Raw genomic sequence first — 16,255 nt, 5'->3', positions numbered from 1 at the left:
TGGATGAAAGTGCTTTGAGGATCAGAATCCCTGAGTTGTATTTCCCAAATTGCAAAAAAAAAAAAAAAAAAAAAAAAAAAAACAACTGATAAAACACTTCTTAAGTGTTTTTTTGCAGGATGGGCAAGACACCCACACTTCCCGGACTTATATGTACCAAATTTCGATCAAATGGGTTTAGGTCAAATGGTCTTTCGATCAAATGAAGTAGACCCCATATATATATATATATATATATATATATATATATATATATATATATATATATATATATGTATGCAGATATATATATAAATAGATATATATATATATATCTAGAAACACACACACACACACAGACACACACACACACACACACACACACACACACACACACATATATATATATATATATATATATATATATATATATATATATATATACATACAGTGGCTATTTTTATGATATAAAAAAATGAGACCACTATAAATCATTTCAAAACTTTTTCTACATTTAATGTGACCTATAAGCTGCACAATTCAATTGAAAAACAAACAAATCTGTTAGGGGGAAAATATAAAAAAATAAAAACTGTACAACAAGCTGGTTACATAAGTGTGCACACACTTAAACTAATACTTTATTGAAGCACCTTTTTGATTAGCCCATTCATTCTCCCTGTGGTGACAGGAGGTAGGGATTGGGTCAAAAACATTTTTTGGTACAGCAGCCTTCCCTCCCTATAGAGTGATCTGCACAGTGGCTATGAGCTAAAATATTATACTTGTCATAAGTATACTTAGGATGGCTGATTCTTCCCTCTGCTGCTTTCTGATTTTGGAATCATTCTACATCAGTTGAGAAACTATGGTTAACGTCAGGTACATTACTCTGTTTCCATCATACTTGTTTATACAGCTTCAATACTTACAAAAAGAAACTGTGTGCATTGTTTCATGAATGTTAATTAACTTTTCTTTGTATATTTGTTAACCAGTTAAGCCCATTGCATAAACCTGTCCCTTTTTAGGGGTGACCTGGAAGCACTGGCTGGCTAACCTACTTGTTAAGAATTACATGCCAGGCAAATGGAGTAGAAGGAATCAAACAAGGCACCCTTGATTTTTGGACAGCATTCTGAAATCTTTGTGACTAGTAATATAGCTCACTGTCAACACGGTTATGTCTGTTTAGTTGCAATGTTTTAGGTGTGACTAGTACCCATTTCTCAGGATATTTGTTTGATGGGTTGAGAACTTTTGTTTTATAGACTTCTTCTTGCTGTAATTTCTATTGAGTTTCCAAAACATCAGATTCTTTTAAATCTTTTTTTTCTTCATTCTCTGACTGGGGGTAGGCTCTCCACCTTATTTGCTTATTGGGCATCTGGCCTACACACTACATTATTCCAAGACACCTGTTGAAATGACCTATGTATTGTGATCACTCATCTTTTTAGCTGTTCTAGATTGTTTGCCTCTTTCCTATCCCATGAATGACAGAGCATTCAGACCAGCTCATTTGCACTGATAAAAAATTAAAATAGAATAAATAAAAATGAGTCTAATTCCATTTTAAACTTAAAAAACAAAACATTACCTTTTGTCATTATACTACCATGTTTTCTGTAGATATTTCTTTAAAGAATTTATATGAACAGATTATTTCATTTACCATTTAGCTCTGTTCCATTTTAGATCAGAATGTATCAATAAATAAAACATTTGCTATTGATTATGATGCAGTGCATTTTTCTTTTATGTTATTTATAAAGATGCATTCTTTTGTATAAGAATTTGATTAATGTGGTTCTGTAATGAAATGGCGGCACTCAAAATGCCAAGTGGCAATGAGCTGAAAAAAAATCGCTTGTCTCCTTTAAACTTATTTTTGCAGTGGGAGAACAAGCCTCCCACACTCGCCTAACGTATGTATACCAACTCTGAGATTACCATATCTTGGAGAAAAGAGAATATTATGACTTAGTATATGCAAGTCCATTCTTTTGGCTATTCAGTTTCTATATTTTGGGACTCACTTTAGTGAGTCCCAACATTTCAAATGATTAAAATGCTGTTGATATTTCAGCACGTTTTCATATATTATTAAAACACAGTTCTGCTTCTATGTTTTTTATGTATCCCTGTGCCTATCTAAGTTCTCAAACTATGACAATTTTCATGGCTCACACTTCAACAATATGTATGGTTCTTCAGTTCCTCCTAACCATTACTGGATGTTATGATTTGCTCGACTTCCCCTAATCCTGCTACAAATTAAAGGAATTATTTAATTAGCAGTGATCAATGACTAATGGCTTGGAACCAAGAACAGTATCTGGAAATCTAAAGGCCAAGAACTGCCATTTTTTTATGGGAAATCTGCCATGGATACAGGAACAACAGGTAAGCAATGCATGCTTGCACACAGACAATCCTCAAAGCACATTTAAAGTTGGACCAACTATTTTGACTTTAGATATATTTTTAATCCACTCTGAAAGACAAATAGGAAGAAAATGATTGCCAACGCCCTCACTGTCTATGAGCAGCAGCACTGTGGATACCCATCCTCAAGCCCTATTCCACAACCTCACTCACTCACTGATAATGCAAGCAGCTGCTTTGTCCTTATATCATAAGAGCAGAAAATGATAGTCACTTCTAAAATCAAGAACTGGTGCTAATGATAAGGATTATTTAGAGAAAAAAAGTATGCCCCTCCATTCTATCCTTTAAATTAAAATACTTCTAAATATAGATATCAATGTTTCTTTACTGCTAATATATAATATGCTTAATTTGTTTATGAGACTGTGGCTAAGGTTATGCATAGATGTTTGCTCTGGGCATTTTTAGTAATACAAATCTTCCTTTGGTGTGTTGTACTGCAGGGATAATATCAAAACTGAGCATGTCATGACTCTTCACTGCCACTGTCAATATGTATTTATCTGTCAAGGAAATCCAATCTATAAGAGCTATTGTAGAACAACATGAAGGAAGACACAAAATACTGATGTGTTTGAAAGTCATGAAATATAAATGTCCACAATGATCTGAAAACATGCTATCTCTTACTGAAACTGTTCTCTGTCTTTCATAGTTATGACATGACTTAACTAAAGGAAGAAAGTAAAACATGCAGGATATGAAAAAAAAAACATTTTGGTGCACCCTTAAGATAGAAGTATTATTTGGAATATAATATAATACCACATCACAGAGTGAAAAGCATACCCTGCTAACCGTTCTTGTGGAGGGCAGGTAAGACCAACTGATATTAAAATGGTGACAAATGAACTTATTTTACATGTCCATATAAGTAAAACTGGTATATTATTGAAAAAAAGAACTATGATTCTTTCATTTCCATTTTCTGCAGCTTGTAAGCATTTAGATATGTTGCCTTTTCTATGTCATAATTGTATTTGTTTTATAAAAAGCAACTGTAATATTAATGTTAATTGAATTAGAAGTATTTCGAATGAATGTGAATGCTCCATCAATACAGCAATATTTTTTCTGAGACTTAATATGTTGTATGCAAATAACATATTAAGTATCCTCTTTATGAAAAGTCATAATTATTTTCAACAAAATGTATTTTAGTGTTAAAAAGGTTAATATTATTTCACTTAAATAATTAACCTGCTATTAAAACTATTAGTTAAATGCTGTCAAGATGTAGCTGATTGTCTAAGTTTATATTAGTAACGATCAGAAAAATTCTAGGAACACTTAACAAAATGTCTATGGTAGTTGATATCTCCATAATTGACAAAAAGCCAAGCTGTATTAAAGTGCTAAGCTTTTAAATGAGCCATGAAAAGATTGTCAGTGCTTGCAATAATTCTCAAATTAGTTTCAGCTCTCCTACACAGGAAACTAGCTTGCTGAATATTTTTATGGAATTATCCTAAATAATTATTTCTAGCTGTTTGATCAGTCTTGGTAGAACTTCTTTTTTTAATTAAATGGACAGCTATTCAAATACATCACATGTACTGACTGACTTTCTAAGTGATGTGTTATGGGTGAGTGTGTGTGTGTGTGTGTGTGTGTGTGTGTGTGTGTGTGTGTGTGTGTGTGTGTGTGTGTGTGTCTGTGTATGCATGCGTGTGCACTAGATTCATATGCAAAGCAACTTGACATGATTTTCATGTGGTGCCTGTTACTTTATTGCACAGAATTTTTACAGTCATTTGTCTTGAAGGAGTAGAGTTAAGACAAGATAACATATAAATGGTGCGCTCATAATTTCAGGGCATGACATCTGCTGTTGAAACATAATTAAACGTAAATAAACACGTACCTAAATAAATACATACAGAGGAATGACTAAGTTGCTCTAAAAGTACATAGGTACTGATATGTCTTAGAATATGATGAATGGACAGTATATCATAATGTCTGGAGGCAGAAAATGGAATTTCAAAGCTATTAGTCAGAATGTCTAAGAAGAATGTCTGAAGAACAATCAGTGCCTAATAAAGTTATAAAAGCCAAGATCACACATTTAAAACAGTTCTACAGAATATAGTGTCTCCCCAGTTCTGGTGATGTCTCTGTACTGTTTTTTTGTGAGTTCATTCAACTTGTTTCAAGCCATATGACAGTATTTTTTTTTTGTTTGCGTTCCAAAATATCTAATTTTCTTTTTTTGGCTTATGACCTTCAGGAGACTAAGTAGTGTAACTGACCTTTGGCTACATTTACATTCTTAGCATAGCTGTGTACCTGTTTATCTTTTTGCTGTGTTACATTATGTTCGCATGCATGGAAGCTTATTTTAATCTTTGGTCTACATTCATTTGCATGTATAGCTATGTGCTGCATAACAGTTTGCGTTTTTTTCTGTGATTAGGTTGCTTTCAGTCTTTGTGTTTTTGTTACACTTTTTTTCAGTCAGGTTGACTTACAGAATTTCTAGATTCCTATACTGCTGATATTACTAGATATTTGTACTGCTCCCTATCAGACATTGTGATGAACATTTGGAATTTGGCCCAGATGGCATCAAATTAACAGTGTTTAGTATCGATACAGATTTTTAATGGAATACTTTATAACACAATGGTCACCTAAAAGTGGACAGATGCGACTATCAGATACGATTATAATACTGGTACCACAATAGTGTTACAACTTTTACTTCCTTTATGACTGATGGTCTTGCAGATGGAAATCAGCTCCATTCCCATAGGTCCAAACAAGAATTCCATTAGTAGAGTAGGACTGTACTTTTGTCAATGTAAGAAGTTTGACATTTTTGTTCACATATTCTTATTAACATGCTTGGGCATGAGTTCCATAATGTGATCTATTGGCAAGTTCTTGGGAGAGGTAAGCACATCATTAGGTGTACCTAGAAATTCGTGAGGGTTAGAAGGGATGACAGCATTCAAAAATATGAGAAGAATCACCACATGATATCCTTAAGGGACACAAGCTGTCAACAGTCAGTTACTTCAGTCCAAGAACAGTCATCGACCTGCTCAGACGATATCAGTAAGGATTACCTATATTAACCATTGCATATGCTATCCAATACTACCTTCAGAGATTTTAGATGAAACGTAAACAATGCTGAAAACACTAGAAAATGCCTGCAAAACTTGGAAAGTTAACTCGGTCACAAGAATGATTAAACTCCTACTCAAAATATTAAGAAGATACTACAATATTAATATCAGAATTGTTAAGCAAAGATATTATATGCAACCATAAAATTCCTCCCTCAGTTGTCCATAATATATACAAATAGCAAAGGCAATCATATGAATACTAAAATGCAGACATGATAAATTCCTGTTTTTCACAATTTGGCAGGTAGATTCCAAAAGCTGTATATTCAGATACCATTCATCTTGCCTCACCCCAAAAAAATTGGATTGAAACTGTTACCCTAGCCTTTAGTTTTGAAATTATCATTGCATCATGAAGACAATAAAATGATAATCTTACATTCAAAGTAAAAAGTATTCCATATTTACTGCAGCCTTCATAAAAAGGGAGCTCAGTTGATTTGTAGGCCACTATCCCTTCTCTAGGAACTGTGAAGCCAAATGAAAGGAAAAGGTAAACCACAGAGTAAGCCAAGAAATAAAACTCACTAGGATCCAAACTCACAAAGTGATTCATTAACACACAAAATAAAACCACGATAAAAGATAAGCACTTTCATCTAATAAATATTAGACTTCTCCAGATGAACTCAACAGTCATATGATCAAATAAATACATTCCTTGCAAATCATGTGATGGAAAGACTTTTAAATTCTTAAAGACATGGATATAATATCAACGTTTTTCTGAAATAAGCTATATAAAAGATAAGTAAAACGTAGACATTACACCAAATGTCCAGAATTATAGCATTCCAGTTATCAGACTATATTTAATATGTCCTCATCTTCAATAGGCTACTAATACTGATGATATCATTTAAACCTGGGAAGGTTGAGGCATTAAGATAGATCTGCCAACAAAATTCCCTTTGTTCCACGATAATTGACCAAGGGCCGCCTCTTGGATAATGTTCTACTTGTTCTAAAATAGAAAACCTAAGGTTATGATCATTGTAACAATGCAGATACTTATGCAATGCATATGTAGACTTCTGCTTTTTTATTTCATAATTATGTTCATAGATATACTGATTTAATTTGCACTCTGACTTACCAATATAGAATGGTGGGCATTGATTGCAAAGTGCTATATAAAGAATGCTCTGCATATGACAATTATAATGCCCCTTATCCTTAATCATCACATCTTTCACCTTGAACAACTTTCACCTTGATACAGTCACTTGTTAAAATAAACTGGCACTGATGACATGGCCCAGATTTAGATATTTTTCCTAGATCATCCCTCCTTCTTGAAGAAATACTTTCAAAGCAATTCTTGAGGAAACAACCTCATTGGTATACAATTTTAGGGTAAGCACCAAGTTTATCATATACTTCCTTATTAGCAGATATAATCTCCCAGTTCTTTATTATGATGGAAGCTATCTGGTCATTATCAGTACTAAAGTAATAACAAAAGATGGCTGATAATTATCACAGGGGTTGATTTTTGTTGAATAACGTTTGCAAACAATGTCACATGTTGGCACTTGATCGAAGTTTATGTGTGAAGAAGATATAGAGAGTCTTGACATGGTAGTAGTAGCCAGGAGGGGGTACATATATACTATTACTCCTTTTGTTAATGTCGCCTTGCATAACAGATGTGACCATAGAAAAAGGGCACCCCCTAGTGACCAACACATCCTTTAATAAATGGCATTCATTAATGAAGTCATCCAGATTTGATGTGATTCTGGCCACCCTCACCATCTGGCCCTTAACCACAGCACTATTTTGATGATAGGGATGGCTGCTACTGTAATGGGGACCACATTTGAATAAAATGGATTTCTATATATTTTAGATGACATGAAATGCTTCTCCATATTATATATATATATATATATATATATATATATATATATATATATATATAGTGCGAGTTGCATCCACATAAAGGAAGCAGTTTGTTCTATTGATATAAGAGATAAATCCCTCAATGATGTTAGGGGGCCCTGACAAAGCTATGAACAAATCATCCAATACTCATGTATACATATGAATATATGATGCAGATGGGGAGCTGTATAAGAACCTGGTCTCCCATGCTGCCTTAATATTATTAGGAAATAATGGGCCATAGGCAGAACCCATGGCAAGACCTGGAGTCTATTTAAAATATTGGCCTTGAAAATTGATGTAATTATTTTCCAGGACCACCTCCATCAAAACAGTCAAAAGATTGACCAGTTCCTGATCCAAGTTAATATTAAATGTTAAAAATTCCTTAAACCACTCAAAACGTACAATATGAGCTAGGCAGGTAAATAAGTCCTTGATATCTATAGTTACAAATATTAAGTCCAGAGACAAATCCATATGTAGTACAGATGTAACTAAGCTTATAAGATGGTGGTCAATGAACTTGGCAGTACAGCTGTTTTTTGAATGACCAGCATCAACAATAGGTCTGAGTGGTGTGGATTTTAGCCATACTAAATATCATTGATAACCTAATGGTATAAATATGCATATATTTATATTAATCCAATGTTATCTGACCCTGCATAAGCATGTCATATAAAATAGAATCAATTTTACGATATGAAACATTGACTTCATTGATGGAGGCTTCAAGGTAAATCCCATCATTCAGTATGTTGAACATACATTGTTCGTAATCTTACTAGTCCATAATGACCAGGCTTCTGCCTTTATCTGATTGCATTATTCTCAGATTTTTCATAGATGTTACTTTGATGAGCAAAGATCTTTGCCTATAATCCAAACTGCTGTTTAGGTAACCAATCCATTGTCTCAACAAGTGATGAAAGTAAAGTTCACAAAATTGTTCGAACATGCTTAAAGTGATGTAATTCAGGATTTATAATACTTCATGCTCATATGTCACTCTGCATTTGGTTAGAATTAACAGTTTGAAATAATACATTCAAATTCAGTTTTTTGTGAACATTTTAAGTTATCACCTGGAGGAGATGAAGAATGATCCATGCTAAACAATTTGGCATGCTTCTTATTAAAATATAGGCACTGTAGATATGAAAATCATCAGTACTGTTAGAAATTAAATTACAGTTACCTGTTACCTTGATTTTGTCTACCAATGTTTTCCCTTCTGTTTCCCTCTGAAGGGTTTCCTCCCATGTTGTGACTGTGTTCCCCAGTTGGGGTCTGAATATGGACTGTAGTTGACTTTCTGTTTGGTCGGCAAACATTCTGACCTCCGTACCTCTGGATTCTCTAAAGAGTGGTCAAATCTGGTCCTTTACTGAGTCACTCTGCTGAATTTGATCTGATACAGTGTTCTGTCCTCTCTCAAAGAATAGTTTATTCCTCTGTTGACACTCTGGTGGAGCTGGATACACAGTACCTTTAAGATACTCAGTGTGGTCCCTTTGAATCTTCTTCCATTTATACTGCTGAATACTGTTACAAATGCTGTCAATGTCAGCAAAGGTAGCTTGATATCTGAGCTTAAAAATCCTGAAAAAAACATTCTGTGTTATTGTATTATGAAGTTGTTTGATCTCCAAATATAGAGAATCCATCTCTTTCAAATTATGTTTAGCAAGTAAGTCCCTCAACTCATAGCCATGTTGATCAAACATAGCTATTAACTCCTGGTGCAAAAGTGAATGTTGAATAAGTCCAGAGGGACATGTCCAATACCCAAGTCCTTTTGGGACTTGTTGCAATGTTATGCTCTCATGAAACTATATATTCTCATGCTGTAACTTTTGATATTTAAGAAGCTTGTTTTGAAAGGTATCCAAATGTTGATCTGAGGTAGCTAAATTTTATGTATGAATGGGAGTGAGCCCAGTGGGTTTATTTAACCAATTACCTAAATTAACCATCTGGCAATGGTCTGAAGTAATAGCTGAAAATCCAAACTCCTGGTCAGGTGGGAACAGGTTTGCTGTAAATATTGTTGTTGACCAGGTGGTAATTCCTCACACAATAGAGGATGAAAATCACTATTGTTCTCAAGCAAATACGACTGCTCATCCCATACACATGATTGGTTACCAGTCGTCTGATGGGTATGTTATTGCACAAGTAAGGTAAGATTAGGAAGGAATCCTGAACAGCCTGAAGATCGGGTTCTGTTCCATCTGTTTCCAAAGTGAGTGGCCACCTGCTACAATATCACACTAAAATTCAAACAACAGAGTAAACCAAGAAATAAAACTCACTAGGAACCAAACTCACAAAGCGATTTAGTAACACACAAAATAAAACCATGGTAAAAGATAAGTGTTTTTGTCTAATAAATAATAGAGTTCTTCAGATGAACTCAACAGCCATATGATCAAATAAATAAATATCCTGCAAATCATGTGATGGAAAAACTTTTAGATTCTTAAGGACATTAGATAAAACATAAGTATAGTGTAGACATTACACCATATGTATTATAGCCTTCCAATTATTCAACTATCTTTCTTATGCCCTCATCTTCAATAGGCTACTAATACTGATGATATCATTTAAACCTGGGAAGGCTGAGACATTTGGATAGATCTGCCAACACAATTTCCTTTGTTCCAGGATAATTGACCAAGGGTCACCTCTTGGATTATTTTCAACTTGTTCTAATAACAGAAAAACTAAAATTATGATTGTAACAATTCAGATACTTATACAATGCATTGGTAGACTTCTGCTTTTTTTATCTCATAATTATGTTCATAGAGGTGCTGTTTTAATTTGCACTCTGACTTACCAATATAGAATGCAGGGCATTGATTGCAAACTGCTATATAGACAATGCCCTGCATATGACAATTATAATGCCCCTTAACCTTAATCATCACATCTTTCACCTTGAACATCTTTCACCTTGATACAGTCACCTGTCGATGTTTGTTAAATGATGTTTGTTAACAATGTCACGTGTTGGTGCTTGGCCAAAGTTTACATGTGTAGAAGGCTTAGAGAGGCTTGACATGGTAGTAGTAGCCAAGAGGGGTACATATATAATTTCTCTTGTTGATGACTTCCTACATAATAGATGTGGCCATAGAAAAAGCATACCCCAATTGACAAGCATATCCTTTAATATATGGCATTCATTAATGAAGTCTGAACTCCTCCAGATTTGGTGTCATTTTGGCTGCCCTCACCATCTTGTCCTTAACCACAGCCCTGCATTCTATATTGGTAAGTCAGAGTGCAAATTAAAACAGTGCATCTATGAACATACTTAACAGATAAAAAAGCTGAAGTCTACCAATGCATTGTATAAGCATCTGAATTTATTACAATGATCATAATGTTAGGTTTTCTACTTTAGAACAAGTAGAACATAATCCAAGATGTGGCCCTTTGTCAGTTACCCTGGAACAAAAGGAATTTGTTGGCAGAGCTATCTTAATGCCTCAGCCTTCCCAGGTTTAAATTATATCATCAGTATTAGTAGCCTATTGAAGATGAGGACATATTAAAGATAGTCTGATAACTGGAATGCCATAATTCCGGACATCTGTTTTAATGTCTATGTTTTACTTATCTTTTATATAGCATATTTTAGAAAAACTTTGATAATATATCCTGTCTATTTAAGAATTTAAAAGTCTTTCCATCACATCATTTATAGGGAATTTATTTATTTGATCATATGACTGCTGAGTTCATCTGAAGAAGTCTATTATTTATTAGAAAAAAGCACTTGTCTTTTACCATGGTTTTAATTTGCGTGTTAATAAATCGCTTTGTGAGTATGACATCTTTCACATGACATCTTATCGCTGAGCCTTGCATGCCTTCTATATTAATATACCATTTATATGATTTGCTTGCAGGCTGCTGTGTTTGAGATGTCATATACATACCATATTACACTATGGCATGTGTTCACAATGGGTCTATATTATATGTTCAAAGTTTGAAAACTTTGAATGTTAAATTATCGAACTTAAATGTTTGAAGTTTCAAACAGTGAACATATAATAAAAAAAGTGTAGGCAGGGGGCAAGCCCACCTGCACCCCCACACCCCCCACTCTTTAAATATACCAACTCCGAGACCATATTATAGTGCAGTAAAGGAAAGATTTCCCCTACTGCACTGTAGTGTGGTCTCGGAGTTAATATATTTAAAGAGCGGGAGCTGTGGGGGAGCAGCCCCCCACATAGGGGTGTATGGGGGCTTGCCCCCCTGCCTACAGCCATTAGTTTTGGGTTCGGAGTTTTTTTTTTCTTTTTTACATATGTTTAAAGTTTTATAACTTCAAACATTTAAATTCGATATTTTAATGTTCAAAGTTATAAAACATTGAACATATGATATAGACTCTTCACAACTACATGTTCTTTTGCATTCTTGTCAAACTGCTCTCAACACCAGTGCTGTAGTTTCACTTGCAGAACTGGATCTTGTTTCATTCCTGATATGACATGACCTTCATTGTGTCAAGGTTGCATTGTTAAAGCATGCGTGTTCAACAAGTGCACAGTTTTTCTCATTACATGTCTGTAATGTTGCACATGCATTTCTATTTGTTTTTGTGCACTCTTGTGGTTACCTTGTTGGAACTATGCAATTTATCCCTACCAGTGGCAAGGCTAATCTGTTTTGTTTTGTGTGTGGTGTGGAATGTCCCATACACAATGGCATACCTATGGTCTGTTGTCATGAAATGTTTAAGCTTCACCATTAGTTAAATGCTATCACAGCAAGGACAGTTATGTTTCTTAGATGAGTCTGTGCTGATCCACTATATTGTTTTCCCATGGATGATACATACCCATGGCATACACTACTAACTTTGCACAAACATGGATTTATGAACTTATGCTGTTTATTGCAAGAGTGCTAAATAACATGTTTTTTTTAAATATTGGTCATATGATCACTGCACATACTGTTTATATGTCAGCTGCCCATAGTTTTCACATATGTTATTGATGACACTTTTTTTATTTTTCCTTAACAAAAAATGGGAGCAGTTGATATTCACCACATAAGATGCCTCTTCTCCATTGAAAAAGGTTGGTTTACTGAGCTATAAAGAGTTCATTTTTGTGGAGAAGTTTGTTTCCTGCAGAAAGAAGTGGTTTCACATTGGAAGACAGTCAACCACATTGGTAAAGTTTTTGATGCAACATGCCAGATTATATCAGAGTTCTGTGCTGATTTCTGGTGTTATGCCCAAATCAAAGGGATACTGCTGGCCATCTTCTCAAATGTCTCTGATATGCCCTAAGTGATAAACGATATGCATTTAGCTGTGAAGGAAGTGTTGAACTGGCTATCTCATCATCAAATGATATATGTTGAATAATGTTGGTATGGGATAATTCCTTAGCATTGTTTTGTTATGAGGGGTTACACAAACAGTGTGATGGCTGCCAGATGGATAAGGCACAGGGCTGGATATTACATACTAAGTACCCTTGTGCATGGTTCTGGTTATGGATAGCCTACGCCACTCTTTTTCATTTTCTGATATTATACACATGGACCCTGTCTTACAAAACTGGTGACATCAGTGGATTCACATTCATAGTGGCTATGGCAGAACAGCTGCTGAATGTGATGGTTCTGGCCACTGTAGGAGTTATGGAGATAGATACACTAGACAATAGGAGGTGATGCTGTTCAGGCATTTAGTGTTTAGTGTCCCTGCATTTTATAGGTTTGTCTATTTGTTATTTGAATTCTGTTCATAATGTTATATATTTAATGTTTTTTGTATTCCTAGGCAGAGACTAAATATATCCATTTGGATAAGTGCTCTACCATGGTTAGCAAATTTAAAATAAATTGAAATAAAATCCACTATCTCTGGGTGTTTCTGTGTATGGTCTGTAAAGGTTTTGATATTTCAAGATCTGTGATGTTGAGCTTCCAATCTAGAAGTTATTTGTTTGCCAACATTTTGGTATCATTAAATGCTTTCAATAGGGTGCCAGCTGGGTGGCCTAGGGTATGATCAGACTGTCTGTGCAAAAAAATGGAATATTCAGTTCAAGTTTAATCAACTCACATGTTTAAACAAGCAGGCTTATTCATGAATGCCTACACTAAGTGATGTTATAGTGTACACATCATGGTGCAACACACGCACGATAATGAGCAATTTCATATATTAAATGACCCTTCTCTTAGTGTAGAGCCTCAAAACAAGAGTAAATAAAAGAATATGATACTGCAAGAACAAGTAGCTGAATTACATGCTAATTAACCAATCCAACATGGCAGAGATAGTAAGGACTCAATAAAGAAAGTGTGTGCACTTAGTGTAGCTACTTGCCCTGAAATCCAAAACTCTTTGCAAGACAGCCACAGTTACACTTAGAAAAAATATTGTAGGCAGTCATTGTTGTCATCATTAACCTGTATGTGCAACATGCTTTAATTCAATGTTCTGCTGCTGGTGCTGCAGCCAGGCTTCAGACAAAGAGAAGAAGGGTGTTTAGACCCTGTTTGGCTTATCATGGACTGCATGACACATAAACTGTAGTGGATGGATGGGAAAAACTAGAAGAAATATGCAACCTCTGCAACCCTCACCTGAGGCCCCTGGAAAATCGTGGAGAATCCATCCCAGCTGAAACAAAAAAAGCACTGTGTATTTCCAGAGACCCACACAAAATATATTAGGGATGTCACAGTCCTCAACTTCTAGAATATTACATCAGTTTCTAAATACAATGCCACAACATGCAAGGAACCATATCTAATTCTGTGCAAAATACAAAGACAACTTATGTTGTACCTGCAATGTGAATTGATATAATGTCCCATCTTAAGTATTTGTAATCAACTTTTTGTTCTTAATAGTATATGTATTTGTCTGTGGAAAATAGTGAAAATAATCTCAAGTGTGTGTTGTGAATGCCCTGGTGTGATGGGGATCAAATCCAGAGAGACTGCTATTCATACGAAAGTACTGGTAAGGAGCATATGTTCATGAAGAAAAACCACAAATGTACAGTTTAACTACTTGTTTCATAATGTTTACTTAATTTTTTTTTTCCAAATGTTTATCTCTTAATCCATTGTGTGCCTTTAGACAATGCACACTCTTGACTGGCAGTAGTCCTTATTATTGAATAAGAATTCACTTCCTAAGGTAAAAACTGACAAATTTAATTTGGAATGCCATTTCAGAGTTGACACTGGAGCTGGTATGCTGAACAGTACTGAGTGAATAAGTTCAACCTGCCAGCTATCTCCATGGCACAAGGTGTAAGTGAAGTGGGCTTAGAAAAAGAAGCCACATAATGTAGGGTTCAAATCCATTTTACAGATATTATTATGACTGGATTGAGAATAAATATTGACACCTAGTGTTGAATATAAAATAAACAGGCTAAAGTTTGTGGCAAGTTATAAAAATCTTACATGTAGTCCCTGTGAACTGATGTTACAAGGGTGTTGTTGCAAGCACATCCCTTCTCATTATTTATAACAATATGTACTATGGATCTTGTCACATATGACATTTTGTAAAATGTGATAACACAAAAGCAGTCACATGAGTAATGTTGATACGTGTCATATGTACTGGAGACCTTACCCACATCTCACAAGTATTCATCATGATAGTAATAAATTACGTTGTAAACTTTTATATCAGTCTGTAGTGTGGTAAGAATGACCTCCTATCATTATCTGTGTGTCCTTTTTCATAACAATTGTCGTTACATGAAATCCAGATGATGTGCAACCTATGCTAATGCTGTAACTACTGGGTTAATTGCTACATATATATCCATTAAATGTGTTACTCTGCAGTTCAAGGCAATTTTTCATACCTTTTCTAATTGCATTCTGCTCATCAAGCAACAGGGTTCATGGCAAGGAAAAAAGTGAAAAATAGAATTTGGGGTCACCTTCTGTAGTGCAAATGAGCCTGGTGTCAGTGCATGGCCATCAGCAAGCTGGATATTCCAGAATGAAGAAAATGCACCGGACAGGTAACTTTCTCTGTGGCACAAGGTGTAATTGCAGTGATGTTAGAGAAAAAAGTGGCAAAAAAGTGAACCAGCATGCAGGTAAATCCAGTGCCATACTAACTGTATTCAATAAGAAATAAGAAAAACTGGAAACCAGGGTGGAATAATGGTGGTTAGTAATACTTTTAAGATCCACAAGTAAATTTCAGGTATGCAAGCATAAAAACTTTCATCCATATAGCTTCCTGACAGGGAGCAGACCTCCGCACACAAAGCCAAATGCAGGTTTGAACATAGTTTTTAACCTGTCAAATACTGTTTTAACTGAGCAGGAACAGTCAGTTTTAAACAAAGGACTTACTTTTATACCTTCAAAAACTGTGGACATTTCTAAAATATCTGAATTTAAATATTTTGTTTGAACTTTATATTTAAAGACTATACCTTTTAATGCTGATTTTACGCACTCTGCTTTTAAAAGACTTAGCATGTTTATGCCATATAGTAATGTAGTGGTGAGAAGTTTTGAACATGCAGTATAAAGAGACATGTATGAGTAATTTGCTCAGCATATGAATGGGATGTTTTACAATCTCACAAAGTTTAGAACATATAGCACTTAGAAGGTTAATTAATAATGCTGACATAGTTATAAAACCTGCAGACAAGGTTGGATGTATCGTGAAGATGGACACTACGTTTTATATACAAGTCATGCATAAAATGTTGTCCACTGATGACTATGTTCAAATTATTAAACACGAATAAATAAAA

The sequence above is a fragment of the Protopterus annectens genome, chromosome 4.part1, assembly GCF_019279795.1.
Source record: "Protopterus annectens isolate FY-2018-M chromosome 4.part1, PAN1.0, whole genome shotgun sequence".
NCBI classification, from domain to species: Eukaryota; Metazoa; Chordata; order Ceratodontiformes; family Protopteridae; genus Protopterus; species Protopterus annectens.
Note: the sequence above shows the minus strand (reverse complement) of the source record.